Source organism: Rhineura floridana, chromosome 6 (assembly GCF_030035675.1).
Source record: "Rhineura floridana isolate rRhiFlo1 chromosome 6, rRhiFlo1.hap2, whole genome shotgun sequence".
Classification (NCBI taxonomy): domain Eukaryota; kingdom Metazoa; phylum Chordata; class Lepidosauria; order Squamata; family Rhineuridae; genus Rhineura; species Rhineura floridana.
In genome coordinates, this window is record NC_084485.1 from 71,798,392 (window position 1) to 71,814,164 (window position 15,773).

The 15,773-nt window shown below is 40.3% G+C and overlaps 1 protein-coding gene across 14 annotated transcripts in view; it reads right to left on the reverse strand.

Moving 5' to 3' along the window:
• The window catches only part of PPARD (peroxisome proliferator activated receptor delta), a 72,600-nt gene that overhangs the window by 43,473 nt on the left and 13,354 nt on the right, over window positions 1-15,773 (reverse strand). For 4 of the 14 annotated variants that reach the window (XM_061632323.1, XM_061632317.1, XM_061632308.1 and 1 more), the window contains exon 2: window positions 12,850-12,940. The exons of 2 other annotated variants lie outside the window; for them this stretch is intronic. The gene's annotated coding sequence lies outside the window, so the exon portion shown is untranslated. Of the gene's footprint in view, window positions 1-65; window positions 144-1,464; window positions 1,747-2,949; window positions 3,032-3,736; window positions 4,145-12,849; window positions 12,941-15,773 lie in introns of those variants that run through there. 8 more of the 14 variants (XM_061632318.1, XM_061632313.1, XM_061632311.1 and 5 more) reach the window with 5 other exon arrangements.

Sequence of the window (15,773 nt, forward strand, 5' to 3'; positions counted from 1 at the left end):
ATGGGGATTTAGTAAGGCAAGAGTAACTTTCCTGCATTTCTCATGGCACTGTATTTATTCCTTACCCAAAAATATAACAGGCCTCAGTCATTGTTATTGGCTTTCCAGTCCAAAACAAGATAGATGTTGGAACAGATGAGTTGCTACGAAAGATTTAATAGGCATTTTTACTTGTCATAAAAGCAAACGCAGAATGAAGTGGTGCAACAAAAAGCGTAGGATCCCACTGATCTGCACTGGTCTTCAGAAATCACCAGAGATTTCCCACCCAAAGTTTATGAATATGGGTAGAACATTTACACCCCACCACATATGTACCTCAAACACTACCCAAATAGAAAGCAATGTAATACTATGTTGGGAGGCTGGGGAAGAAGGGAAGCCAACTAAAAGCTTTGTTTCTACTAACATTCAACATCAGTTTTAGTATGATATGTATCACTATAAATGCCCCTACTTTGAAGCATCAAGACCTGACAGTGGTGAATACCATGTTAAAATAGATTTACTACTGAAAGCTAGTATCAGTCTCTATTTTAAAGTAACACAAAAGGCCTGTGAGGAAGTGTCTCTGCTAGGGTGTAACCATAACTGTCCATCTGAAGAGTGGCATGATCCAGGACTGGCACCAGAGGGCGGCCAGGTTGGGCCCTGGTCGAGGGTCCCTGCGGGTTAGAGTGGCCCTTGAAGGGCTCCTCCCTAGGGTGGGAAGGTAACATTCCCATTCCACCATCTCCAGCAGTGTCGACTCCCATCCCTGCTGCAGATAGCAGAGAGGAAGCTCCCAGGCACCCCCCCATACAGACCACGCAGGCTTCAGTAAGTCTGCCTGCAAGGCCCACCTACCGCTCCCGTTGCTGTGAATGCTGTGCCAGCTGTGCACACATGCCTGCTATCAACCAAGATGGTGCCGGAGGCTTCCCTAACGACCCCTGCCACCATCTTGATTGATGGCAGGTATGTGCGCACATACTGTAGCGCACATGTGTGCCATCATCCAAGATGGCAGCGGGGGCATCATCCCCTTAGGGAACCCACCACCACCATCTTGGTTGATGGTAGGCATGCACACACAGCACGCATGGCACTCATGTTGATGCGATCGGAGAGGTATCGGCTGGGCATTCAGGTGGGTACCGCAGGCCCGGGGCAGACTGGTGCCCAAGGGCCCAGTCATGCCTGGTGCCCAAGGGCCCAGTCATGCCTGGTGCCTGCCCTGGCATGATCACTGCTTGTTCATATCTGGTAAGCTCTCTTGCTATCATCAAGGCCACATGATGAAAACAGACTGAAGTTGTTGTGTCAGTAAATACAAAGGAGACAGTGGCCACATTCTCAACTCAGAAATGAAAGTGGCAGTAGACTGGCTTACTATACTAAAAGTGAATACAACAAGTCTAATACTAATTTGTTGCATTTACATTCCATTCTTTCCCCAAGACGTGTACAACAGCATTAGCATACCAGATGTTTTGGTGATGGTGCATTAAGTGAGAAATTATTAAGAAGCCATTTCTAAATTACAGTGAAGCCATTTCCATAGCAGCAAAGGCTTCTTCCCAGAGGGTGACTTTGAACGTTGATGAATGGACAGCCCTTTCCTCTTGGTAAACTTCTAGCACACCTCAGATTTATGGTCTTTGCCCAGCCAAGCTAGATGCATGCAAATGCTGACCACTTGATTGGGCAACTGGTCCTGCACTCTGCATATTTCTTGAAGATGCCACACAACTCCACGCAGTGGTTCTGAAATGAAAATGTTTATCCTGAGGACAGTGTGAAACTCCAAAGAAAAGGGCTTTATCTTGCAGATTGTTTTGTTTCACAGATAAACAAAATTCCAGCTGTGAAAAGAGAAGCCAGGGCTTTCCAGACTCTATCACTAAACAGGAAATGAGTGGGCAAGGCTCTTTCCTAAACCCTTGATAAAGGCGACTGGCACTAAAAACTTTAGACAAGGGAAGATATGTGCATCCACAGTCCACTAATCTTTGAAAGAGTCTGCTGCTGGGCCTTGCACATATCCAATTTATGAGATGGCACAGAGAGACACTTAAGTGAATACAATGCTATTTTAAATTTGTATCCCATGTCTTTCTCCAAGAAACTCAAAGCAGAATATATAAATATATAAAAATGAAATGGACTGCCTTCAAGTTGATCCCGACTTACAGCGACCCTATGAAGAGGGTTTTTGTGGTAAGTGGTATTTAGAGGGGGTTTACCATTGCCTCCCTCTACGGCTGAGAGGCAGTGATTGGCCCAAGGTCACCCAGTGCGCTTCATGGCTGGGTAGGGATTCGAACCCTGGTCTCCCAGGTCGTAGTCCAGCACCTTAACCGCTACACCACACTGTCTCTCTATATAAATATATAGTGACTATTTTAAAACAAAATAGCGAAATTTATGGACACATTACTTAAAAAAAAAAGTAAATCCCCCAAATTTGTAAAATATCAAGTTTTCAGTTGTGCCCAGCATCTGTATCCTACTGCAAGGGCTCCCAAACGATGGTCCATGGACCACCCGTGGACCACTAATTCAAGTGGTCCATGGTGCGCCTACCAATTTGTGGTTGAAGGCAGTAGATGGCACATCGATCATATTAAATATTCATATTGGTTTAACAGTATTTTATAGCTTATTTTATTTCTTATATTGTATTTCAGTGTTTTATAAGAAATAGAGCAAACAATAAAAAATCCAATTAAAAATCATACAGCATTTAGCACAGTGCATTACAATTGCTATAACAGGTATAAAAAATAACTTAGTGGTCTGCCAAGACCATCAGCAATTTTTTAGTGGTCTGTGGGGAAAACGTTTGGGAACCACTGCCCTATTGAATATGCTGATGCCTTAGGTGTGAAACTATACAGTACAGCAGTTAACATAATAATGGCAATATCTCGTAAGTGTTATAATTGATGTTTAATCTTGCATACGCACTTTAATAGCTCAATCTACTTGACATGTGAAATTGCACGGGGAATGATTTCCTGCTGAGTTTGTTTGGAATGTTACATTGCTTTTTCAATTTTAGATTAATGCTCAGTCTATAAAAGAAGAAAGATAGTATAGGCACGTTACCAACATCTAAAATCTGCAGTATCTTTCACATCAAAAAGAATCATATTATGAGTCACTGATGGTAATGTCCAGCTAATGTTAGGAGGAAGAATGCCAAACCTTTACTTTAATAGCAGATTACAAGCTTAAATATAATTTGCTATAAAACAGTTACAGTGTTATGTGCTCCCCACTTCCACAAGCACTAAGTTCAGAAAAGCATTGCAAGGGTTTGTTTTGTTTGGGTGAGACAGAGAACACAGTTGATTTGTGTCTCTGTACAAAGGCAAAGCCTATTGAAAGCAAACTAGGCAAAAATCCAACGCCCATACAGTGAGCTTAATTAACATAGTTACTTTGAAAGAATCAGGGCAGTGGCATATTATACTAGCTTCCATGAGAATGTTCATAACAAAATTCACACAACTTATTCAAGGTCCCACAACTCAAACAGAACTGGGAATTGATCAGATGCTGCTCAAACACATTTCCAGCCTAGATCTCTGTAGGTCCTAACACAGTGTTTCCTTTTCCACATGCTAAGCAAACAGAATCAAAGTCTTATTGTCTCTAAGCAATAAATCTACCCTATAGCACAGCACCCTAGATACCCTCTTGCCTACACCCCTCTCACAGTATTTTGAAACCATGAAAAATAGCAACTCACCCACAAGGAGAATTCGACAGAATGCCTGCAGCATCTAAAAGGAGCATGTGACTTTGTGTACTTCTCTGTTGCTCCGCCTCTGCCACCACCACCTGCTCTGAGTGTTTATGGAATTGCTGGCCAAGAAAATAGCACAGCTACTGCTTCATAACTGCACTCAAGTTCTTTGCCCTTTCTCAGTACAGTTTTAGAACAGGGTTGTATGTAACTACTTGGGCCTGGAGGCAGCAGGGAGTCACCAGAAAATCCAGAGATGTGGTGTTATGGACCAATTATTCAGACCCATGTTATGGTCAGGGTGCAGGCATCTTCCTCTTTTGAACTGAGACAGGTCATCCCAGAGTGATTCAGAACTTGTACGCCTGTTCTGTTCCCTCCCCCACTTCTTCATTCAGGTTTACACACTTCCTGAAAAGAGGTTGTGAAATAGAAATCAGAGATGTAAGTAAGACTGACTGAAGTTGCTCTTTTGCCATGGAAATGTCATAGCCACTACAACATTCCCTTCTACTATGCTGAACATCAATAATACAACAGGCAGGTTTGAAAACAAGCCCTTTGGACTTGGACTCCTCTTTTTTGGGGCATGGTGTTAAAACTTGTAAGCCTCCTACAACTACAAACTCCGGTCAGCTCCAGGCGCTCTTGGATGAAACCGATTATCTGGATCCGTTTCAATCCGGTTTTAGGTCCGGTTTTGGCACTGAAACAGCCTTGGTCACCCTGTATGATGACCTTTGTCGGGAGAGAGACAGAGGGAGTGTGACTCTGTTGATTCTCCTTGATCTCTCAGCGGCGTTTGATACCATCGACCATGGTATCCTTCTGGGGAGACTCGCGGAGTTGGGAGTTGGGGGCACTGCTTGGCAGTGGTTCTGCTCCTACTTAGCGGATCGTCGCCAGAAGGTAGTGCTTGGGGAACATTGCTCGACACCCTGGACTCTCCATTGTGAAGTCCCTCAGGGATCGGTTTTGTCCCCCATGCTTTTTAACATCTACATGCAGCCTCTGGGTGCGGTCATCAGGAGGTTTGGAGTGCGTTGCCATCAGTACGCTGATGACACGCAGCTCTATTTCTCCTTTTCACCTTCTTCAGGTGAGGCTGTTGATGTGCTAAACCGCTGCCTGACCGCGATAATGGACTGGATGAGAGCTAATAAACTGAAACTCAATCCAGACAAGACTGAAACACTGTTGGTGAGCTCTTTCCCTGCCCGGATGGTGGATGTTCATCCTGTTCTAGATGGGGTTACACTCCCCTTGAAAGAACAGGTTCGTAATTTGGGGGTCCTTTTTGACCCTTCCTTGTCGCTTGAGGCTCAAGTGGCCTCGGCGGCTCGGAATGCATTTTACCATCTTCGTTTAGTAGCCCAACTACGCCCCTATCTGGACAGCGACGATCTCGCTTCAGTTGTTCACGCCCTGGTAACTTCTAGATTGGATTACTGTAATGCACTCTATGTAGGGCTGCCCTTGAAGACAGTTCGGAAACTTCAGCTGGTGCAAAATGCGGCAGCCAGGCTATTGATGAGGACCAATCGGTCTGCGCATATAACACCTGTCCTGGCCCGTTTGCACTGGCTACCTATTCGTTTCCGAGCCAGATTCAAGGTGCTGGTTTTGACCTATAAAGCCTTACACGGTGTGGGACCACAGTACCTTGTGGAACGCCTCTCCCGCTATGAACCTACCCATTCACTTCGTTCAGTATCTAAGGCCCTCCTCCGGGTACCATCTCATCAGGATGCCCGGAGGATTGTTACCAGATCTAGGACCTTTTCTGTAGTGGCCCCCGAATTGTGGAACAGCTTACCTGAAGAGATACGCCTGGCGCCTACGGTGCTTTCTTTTAGGCGACAGGTTAAGACCTGGCTGTACTCCCAGGCTTTTTAATGTTTTTAATGTTAATGTTTATGTCTACGTTTTATTTTAATATTGTTGTTGATATATGTGATTGATTTTATTATAATATTGTATTTTTAATCTGTTTTGTACACCGCCCAGAGAGCTACTAGCTATGGGCGGTCTAAAAATGAAACAAATAAATAAATAAATAAATCCAGAAACAAGGAAATGTAGCTTTTTAAACCAGACCAATAACCACAAATGCAAGCCAGACTTCGTCATCCAAACCTTCTACCCACCCTTTGTAGAAAAGCTCCTTTGTCTTTATTGTCAAAGACACCTTAATTGCAACAAGGCTCTGAGATATCCCAGATGTTGCTGAACTACAACTCCCATTAGCCCTGAGCATTGGCCATGCATCCCCTCTGCAGCCTCTTCTTTTTGCAGATTCATGCATGAAACTTGTTTCTACCTGAGGATCACTTCTTGAAGGACTTGGGCCACAAGCTGTATCTTGTATAATAGTCTCTTTTATATTTTGTTGGAAATTGCCCTGTGATTACAATAAAATGATGGGCAGTATAAAAGGAGTTAAATAAATAAATATCCCTTCCACAATAAGAGTCAAATTATAAATGTAAATGTACTGCCTTCAAGTCGATTCTGACTTATGGCGACCCTATGAATAGGGTTTTCATGAGGCTGAGAGGCAGTGACTGGCCCAAGGTCACCCAGTGAGCTTCATGGCTATGTGGGGATTCGACCCCTGGTCTCCCAGGTCGTAGTCCAACACCTTAACCACTACCACACTGGCTCTCAAATCATAGCGTCAAATTATATATATTTTAGAAGACATTTATTTATTTGGTTTCTTTCCTGCTCTTTACTATAAGGTCCCAGGGTGGGTTATACAAAATATACAATTACAAAACAAATACAAAAGCTATAGCCACAAAACAGTTCCCCATATAAAAACAATGCAAACATTTAAAAACAATTCCATATGTAAAAACAGTTAAAATGAGTTTGAATACAGATGCAGATATGTTCATTTCATAGCAACTATAGAGGTTAAATCTATATATTGTCCTTTAGATGAAAGGCAGGTTAGAAATATCCTTAATAAATAATAATTCTCCTTTCTTCTAATATCATATGTTTAGTCCAACAAAGATGCAACTTCCCACATAGGATTAAGACAAAATTAAATTGTAGAAATAAATCTTCTGTTCTGCAATAAACAGCTTTATTACCAACCGAAAGTTAAAGATTACAGTGAGTAAGTTTACTCATTAAAGTTACCTTTGAGGTCAATGGACAATAACATCTCAGATATACCCTTAATGGTTATAACAACCATCTCCTAAAAGTTCACTATTTATTATATTTTTATCTGGACATTTCTTTAAGGACGTCTGAATGTTTACTTTTAACCTTGCAACTCTTATTGTTTGTTATTTTGTGCTCACTTTATGGCTCAGATTCAGATTTTAATATATTTAGTGATATATTGATTATTTAAGAGGTTTTAATCATTTCATTTTATTCTGCATTACATGAAGCTTTGAAGATCCTGTGGAGTACAAAAGTGGTCTATGAATATAAATATAAACAAACAAGCGAACTGTGGATGCATGCCTTAATGTGGTGAGGGGGTTTGAGAATGTCGAAGAAGCTGAGAGCAATGCCATCAGGACCAGTCTAGACCAAGACGCTAGACTCCTAGCAGGGTCACCCAAGGCGGAATGGTCAAAGCTGAGACACCAGACTAAGATGCATCCAAACTCAGAGGAAGGCAATGGTAAACCACCTCTGAATACCTCTTACCATGAAAACCCTATGAACAGAGTATCCAAAATGCAACACAAGATAGTGCTGGAAGAGAAGAGCCCCAGGTCAGATGGCACTCAGCGAGCTGCTGGGGAAGAACAATACACAAGAACAAGTAGTGCTGTGACTAATTATGTCAATAGGTCAAAGCTGAATAAAAGCCCAGAGGCTGATGCGCACAGATGCAAAAGGAGAGTCCAGAGTTGTACGACCCACACAATAGGAACATGGAATGTGAGAAACGTGAACCAGGGAAAGGTAGAAACTGTCACACAAGAAATGGAACGCATCAACATTACAATACTTGGTGTGAGTGAATTAAAATGGATGGGAATCGGACATTTTCAATCAGGCAACTGATTTTATGCAGGAAAAGAGAAATTAAGAAGAAACAGTGTTGCTGTAATAGTGAAAAGTGATGTAGCAAAAGCAATTAAGAGCTATAACACAAGGTCTGAGCGAGTGATATCAATGAGATTAAATGGAAACCTATTAACATAATCATCATCCAAGTGTATGCTCCAATGGCAAACACAGAAGAAGAGGAACTGGAGAGATTTTATGCAGAAGTACAGGAAGAAATTGATCACATGCCAAACAAGATATGCTAATAATCATGGGGCACTGGAATGCAAATGTAGGGAACAAAGAACTAGAAATTGTGGGAAAATGGGGCTTAAGAGATAGAAATGAAGCAGGAGAAAGACTTATTGAATTTGTGAAGCCAATAATTTGTTTTTTGCAAACACATTTTTTGAGCAACCAAAAAGACGACTGTACACATGGACATACCAAATGGTCAATATAGGAATCAAATTGATTATAATTGGTAGCAAAAGATGGAGAAGTTCCATACTTTCTGCGAAAACAAGACCAGGAGCAGAGTATGGTACAGATCATGAACTTGTAATATTGAAAATCAGAGTAAAGCTAAAGAAGAACAACAAAGCAATCATAATGCCAAAATACAATTTAAATAACATCTCAGAAGAATATAAAGATCAAATAAGGAACAGACGTTAAGGCTTTACACTTAGCTGATAGAGAACCAGAAGCTCCTGCTGGGAGGAAGGGCGGGATATAAATCATATAATAAAATAAATAAATAATAAAAAACTATGGATTGAAGTCAGAGACATTACCAGGAAGAATGCAAAAAGACAGTACCTCTAGTTAAAAAGAGAGAAAGACCTCAATGGATGACTGAAGAAACTCTTAAAATGGTTAAAGAAAGGAGGAAAGCAAAAGGAAAAGGAGATAAAAACAGTCAGAACGCTAAATGCAATAATACAGTGACTAGTATGTAGGGGCAAAGAGAACTATTACACTAGTTATTGTATAGAAATAGAAGAGGACAACAAAAAGGGTAGAACAAGAGCCCTATTCCAAAAGATTCATTAGAGAAATGAAAGGGAAATTTAAATCAAGAGTAGGGATGTTGAATAATTAACAAGGGAACACACTGACTGACCGAGACGAAATAAAAAGAAAACAGAAGCAATACATTGAAGAACTCTGTAAAAGAAATGCAAGAATGACAGATTCATTCACGGAGGAACCATTTGATGAAGAATCAGAAATTTTAGAATGAGGTGAAAGCTGCTCTTAAAATAGTTGCAACAAATCAATCACCAGGAACAGATGGCATACCAATAGAGTTGCTACAACCTACTGAGACTGAATCTGTTCAAATTTTGACTAAAATTTGTCAAGAAATATGGAAAACTAAACAATGGCCCACAGACTGGAAGCATTCAATATACATCCCAATTCCAAAGAAAGGGGATCCCAGGGAATGCAGTAATTATCAAACTATTGCCTTAATATCCCATGCAAGTAAAGCAATGTTCAAGATTCTACAACAAAGGCTCTTAGCATATATGGAGCGAGAAATGCCAGACATCCAAGCTGGATTTAGAAAAGTAAGAGGTACCAGATATCATATCACAAACAGACATTGGATAATGGAACGGACCAAGGAATTTCAGAAGAAAATCACCCTGTGCTTTATAGATTACAGCAAAGCCTTTGATTGTGTAGATCATGAAAAACTATGGAATGCCTTAAAAGAAATGGGGGTGCCACAGCATCTGATTGTCCTGATGCACAACCTATACTCTGGACAAGAGGCTACTGGTATATAAAAAAAAAGACTTTTGAGTTTATGCTCAGAGTTATTCCCTTTCCGTAGGATTTTGAGTGTGGTGCTTCACTGTTACTTTCTCATTCATGCTTGCAACAATGCTGTTAGATAGATGGTACAGGGTATGAAAACAGACAAATGTTGATTTGCCCAAGCCCATTCAATGAGTATGATGAGAAAAAGATCTGAAGCCAGGTCACTCTGGTCCAAGTTCAACACCCTACCGACTGTCTACAATGGTTCTCATTAAAGGTGGCAGACAGGGCATCTTATTTGCCATGTATTTTATTTACTTATTTATTGCATGTACATCCCACCTTTTCTCCAAGGAGCTCAAGGAGGCGTACATGACTCTCCCCCTCCTCATTTAATTCCCCCAACAACCCTGTGAGGTAGGTTAGGCTGAGAGGCAGTGATTGACTCAAGGTCACCCAGTGAGCTTCGTGACTGAGTAGGGATAAAAATATTTTTTCTAAGAGCCAGACTACACATAATTCAGGAAATTTATTATTGGATCTTTCACCTTTAGAACGCAATCACTGCAGAGTAGAGGCTGCAAATTTGACTGAAACAGTTATGTGGGGAAGATGTGCTTAACCTGTTCCTCCCCAGACCAGTCCCCTGCTCCTGAGAAATACCAACCTGGTATTTTTTCCACAGGGCAAACAGTACGCTAGTTAGGATTTTGATAGTGAAAGCAGAGTAGAAGAGGAAAGTCTGACCACCACCATCCATCACTGATCCAATTAGGTGGGCAAGCCCCTGCAGCTGCATTTCATAAAAAAAGAAAATATCCAATAACAAATAACATACACTTTGAACTGTATAATCTGGAAGTTCATAAGAGTCAAGGAATTGCAATTATTACTGGGATTTTAAAACAAAACAGAGATTGCTATGTTTTGGGAGATTTTTTAAACTAATAGTATACTCCCATCCATATTATTTAAGCTGTTCCCAGCACCTAACCACTGTTTTCTAACAAAAGCATTAGAACACATAAACAGCCAAATGATCCCACTGACTGATTTACAAGACTAAATACATACCTGGAATCTTGGGGGTGGGGCAGAGAAGAGCAGCTTTTGGGGAAGTTATTTCAAGTACAAAAAACAGCTGGTGGGGAAAGAGTGCAGCCTTCCCTTTCCCCTGCCATTCCTCCTCTCAAATATTAACTACGGTTCATTTAAAAAAAATTAATGTGTGTAAGAAGTTAATATTTATAATTTATCTTCTGGCTACTCTGTGATTAGCTGCACTGCCAATTAGAGGCAATGCCAGTCTAGGCTAACATTCATCCTGATACACCTATTTTTTTAACGTTTTGTACTGTTCGGCCCAGAACTATGAAGAAAACTGACAGAATTCTAATCCAGAATCAAATTCAAATCCTGACAAAGGCAGGTGCAGCGTAACTGAACCAATGTGCCAAATATTTACACACTGTTGACAACAAACATCCAAACAGTACTCTAAAAGCATGGCTAGTACACACAGATCTTCTTGTGAGTCCTGCAAGACCTGGCCCCTGCTTTCTGTCTGGTTTATTTCCACCTGGCCTGGGAGGACAGAGCCAACTGACTGACTGCGGCTACAAAGGCTGCTTCTGCTGCTCAAGGGGGTCATTGGGGTGGGGTATTCTTTAAGGATTGTTGCTGCGGTCAAGACAGAGTTTTGGACATATGTTATTTTTGCTGCTATCTGGATTGTGTTCTTGTATTTTATCGTTAAACCTTATTGTGAATATCAGTGGATTGTTTAATTTTATTGTATATTTATTAATACAAGATGTTTTCACTAACCTATTCTGTTTATGACTATTTAAATTTTGTTACATCTTGTAATTGTTAGTGAATTATCTCACATAAACTTTTTGATGCATTTAGCTGCCTTGAACATGGTTCACCATGGGAAAGCAGCATACAAATAAATGTTGGTGGTGATGATAAACAGAAAGCTACTTGGGATTTCTGAAAGGATTCAGTTGCTCTGATTCATTCCAGCCAATCGCCATATACTACAAAACAATGATACTAATCCATGCTTGTTCCCTTAACAGACCACTGGATCAGTACAGGTGAGACAATATCACAACATTGCACAAAATTCCAGGAAGCATAGTACCTCCTCCCTTTACTCAGATACTATTTTACAAACTTTTGGTTTGGTACTAAAATGCTGAACTGGCAACGTGGGAATCTATTAAATATTAATAGAACAATTTGCAGAAGAGCACAAAAAACATCTACAATATTCTGCCCTCGTTTTTGAAAGATTCCATGCAGAGGGTGGAATTGTGCCATTACAAAACTGGTAAAGCCCAGGAAACACATAACCTACATTCCACAGCAAGAAATCACAATGTTATCTCAACTAAGGTAACTGGGTACACTTTGTGTCTCAGTCAGTTAAGCCTTCCAAGGACAGCCTGCTACATAACTCACAAACCAATTTTAATGTTTTGCATGTATCATAATTCCATAGTATTTACTGCACAGTATTTACCAGACAGCAGCGTGGAACAATTTCATGGGCTAACAGCACTGTACCTAAGTACCGAACAGACTGTTAGTCTCACCTGAAAGGTGGTTTTCCGGCCAGAGCTTGGAAAAGTTACTTTTTTGAACTACAACTCCCATCAGCCCAATCCAGTGGCCATGCTGGCTGGGGCTGATGGGAGTTGTAGTTCAAAAAAGTAACTTTTCCAAGCTCATGCCTAATGACATGCCACCTGGGGGGAAAAGGCATCAACTGTCACGGTTCAGTGTCTAACAAGCCTAATTTTAATGCTAATGATTCTTATTTTTAAAGTGGGGGTGCTACAGAAGTAAGATATGTAGAGAATAAACTACCAAAAATCAGCAGTGAGAATTTACCGGCATGCTACTCACACATACTCTTACTCCATAATACTCAGAATTCTAAAGCACAGGTTATAATAGATTAATATATATTCTCTCCAGAGCTTGGAAAAGTTACTTTTTTTTAACTACAACTCCCATCAGCCCAATCCAGTGGCCATGCTGGCTGGGGCTGATGGGAGTTGTAGTTCAAAAAGGTAACTTTTCCAAGCTCTGATTCTCTCACCCATTACTATATTTCACAGTTAGCACTTCTGAGACAGGTAGTGTTCATTCATATTGAGTATCATCTGTCCAAACATAGCACTATTATCACACATGCAGAGTTTGCAAACAATAGACTCCTACAACCACTACTGGGACCTTCCAGAGAACAACAGTATGTATTCAAAGATACCCAGAAGCCTCAAACTGCAATTTTAAAAGCAGGTTACCTCTTTGGACCAGATGTCTCCATTCACCTCCTAGTGAGAGCCAGCCTGTAGTTACCATGTCAGCATGAGGGAAGTCCCAAGTAGAAGACAACTGCAAGAGAGCAAAACATATTTCCACTCCATGCATAATTGGCACCAGAACACAGCTGCAATTCAAAGCACACTTACAAGGAAGAAAATTGTACTGAACTGAGTAGGGCTTACTTCCAAACAAACATATATAGCCTTAGGATTTATATTTAATGGACACATTGGACTACATCTTCGTTTATCCCTGACCACTGTCCATGGTGGTTGTAGGTGATGGGAGTTGGAGTCCAACAATAAATATTTATTTGTATCTGATGTGTTTTTAGGTTTTTATTGCCTATTGTGTTTCTTTTTGATTAGCTTTTAATATATAGATGCATGTTTAGGTTTTACTGATTGTGTGTGTGTGTTTATCTGGTTTTAATATAAGTTGCTTTGGGTCACTTTGGTGAGAAAAGCATCTAAATAGTAGTAGTAGTAGTAGTAGTAGTAGTAGTAGTAACAACAACAATAATAATCAGGAAGGCCACAGGTTTCCCATCCCTATGTTATTCCATCATGAGTCAAGAAAGTCATATTCTAAGTCACATAACTGCATTTTCCTTGTAGACTAATGCTGCAATCCAATACGTGTCTACTCAGAAGTAAGCTCCATTGGGTTCAAGTGGGACTTACTTCTACACAGATGTGCACAGGATTGCAGCCTATATCTATCAGTGAGCACCTATGTGGAAAAACTCAATTTTTAAAAAATACTATTTGGATGGCCCAGTAATAATATACGTTACCAGATGGCACCAAACAGGCCTGCCACATGAGCAGGAAGGAGTCATGGTTAGGTTTAGCTCATTAATTTAAATATCTGTACAATACACACAACTGTGAATCCTCATTTGTCATATGGTTACAAAATGTAACATAATATGTGAAACAGGAAATCTGAGTTCAATTCCCATATCCTTTTTAATATGGATATCTATATGTAATGCAACTGAATGAAAAATCACAAGGGCTCTCTGGTCTTATTGCTATATCAACTACACATCTCCATTCATATTGGCAGAGAGCTGACTATTTATGATGGCTTTCCTCCTAACAAGAGTCACCAGCAATTTGTACTCAATAGTACAGGCGGGCCCCGCTTATACAGCAGGTTCCGTTCCGGGCCCCCGCCATAAAGCGGAAACCCATTGAGTATAATGGGGCGCATCACGTGAAAATGCCACAAAATCGGCTTTAAAATGGGGAATGAAAGCTGCCGCATTAGCGGAGCGCCGGGAAGCGGGGCCCTACTGTACTCAACTGAAACCAATGGCAATACATCTTTGTCCAAAGTTCTGGTGTGCCTTCCTGACTTCAAAGCAATTTTGTCCCTACTTGATGCATTCTTGTGATTAGAAATAAATAATTCATAATGATTTGGGGTTTTCTGATATTTCAATCCAAATTTCAATATTGTTTTTACTCAAGATGACTAACAAAAGTACAAAATGTAAAACATACAAAATAAGCAAAATGATAATCAAAACTAAGAGTGTTTTAATTAATTGTTTGAGAACTCTAGCAATAATATTTTTCTATTTCAAAAGATCTAATACAATAATAACTAAGGAATTGCTTACACAAGACTGGTGTTATTTATTTTATTTTGAAAAAAACAGTTAACTAATACTTGGATAAAACACAGCTGCAGCAATAAATGACTGTATTCATATGATTCTATCTTGGCTTAAGAAACCAAGATGTGAATGAGCCTTTTCGTCACACATGCAGTCACTTCTCTCCTCCCTTTACAGCAGGAGCAAACAAACCATAAAGTGTTCCATTACCTATAGCTTCCCATTTTATCCAAACTAGGAAACTGTATTAGACAAGCCAGGGCACTAAGCTAAGTTCCAAAAACAGTTTACCATAGTTTCCTGGTTCAGGTGAAATGGGCAGATGAAATCAGAAACTATGGTTAGAAGACTTCCTGGTTTCTTTGCTCATGCCACAAAGGAAGGAGCAAAGGGGCTGCATACACAGTCAAAAGGTTCGTTCATATCTTGGCTTATTAAGACGTCATCCAAACTCATCTGTCCTGAAGCTTTCCAGCCTACCCATCCCCCCCACCAGCCCTTCTACTCTGCCTCCCAAATAATACAGAGTTAGGTACAGACATATAAGCAACTTTCAGTTTGAAGAGAATCACAAACTGACCTAATATCTACAAATAAACCGAGTATCTGCTATTTTCTGGGCTATCAGGAGAAAAGCTAGTTAGTAAATGATCTGTTTTGAACGGCCTTTGAATACAATTCTAGTACTGTAAATTAGTATAGTCAAAATGTCAGGGCTTCCACCATACCGAATTCAATATTCAGCACTTTGTGACCCAGGTCTCTCAAGTTCACCCTACTTCAAAAGAAAGCAACATACAAGTCTCTGCCCAGTAGAGGACAGCACTATAAAACATTAGCCTTCTTTTCAAACATTTCCTCAAATCTGAACAGATAGTGCACCCTAGAGATAGAAAAAAAGTAAAAAGTAAAAAAAGCCTGAACATGGTTTTCTAAGGACGCAAAATGGTAATGCTGTGTCCATATCTATGGTGAAAGCCTTTGCCTTGGGGAAAAAATAGTGAAACACAGCTCAATTTTATACCAGTAAATGCCAATAAAATAACATGGAATATTTTGAGATTGTCCCCACGCCTCCTTCTGCAAATGTCTGCCCCAACAATGTCACAAAACAAGTGTTCCTATTCAAGAGAATTCATTCACACTACATAGATGATCATTTTGGTCCGCTAGAAAAAACAACAACAAAAAAGCCACAATAGAATTATACCTTTATCAGGGCCAACCAAAACTCACACAGTAGCGAGTAAGCTTTCAAGTTCTCTGTAAATCTTG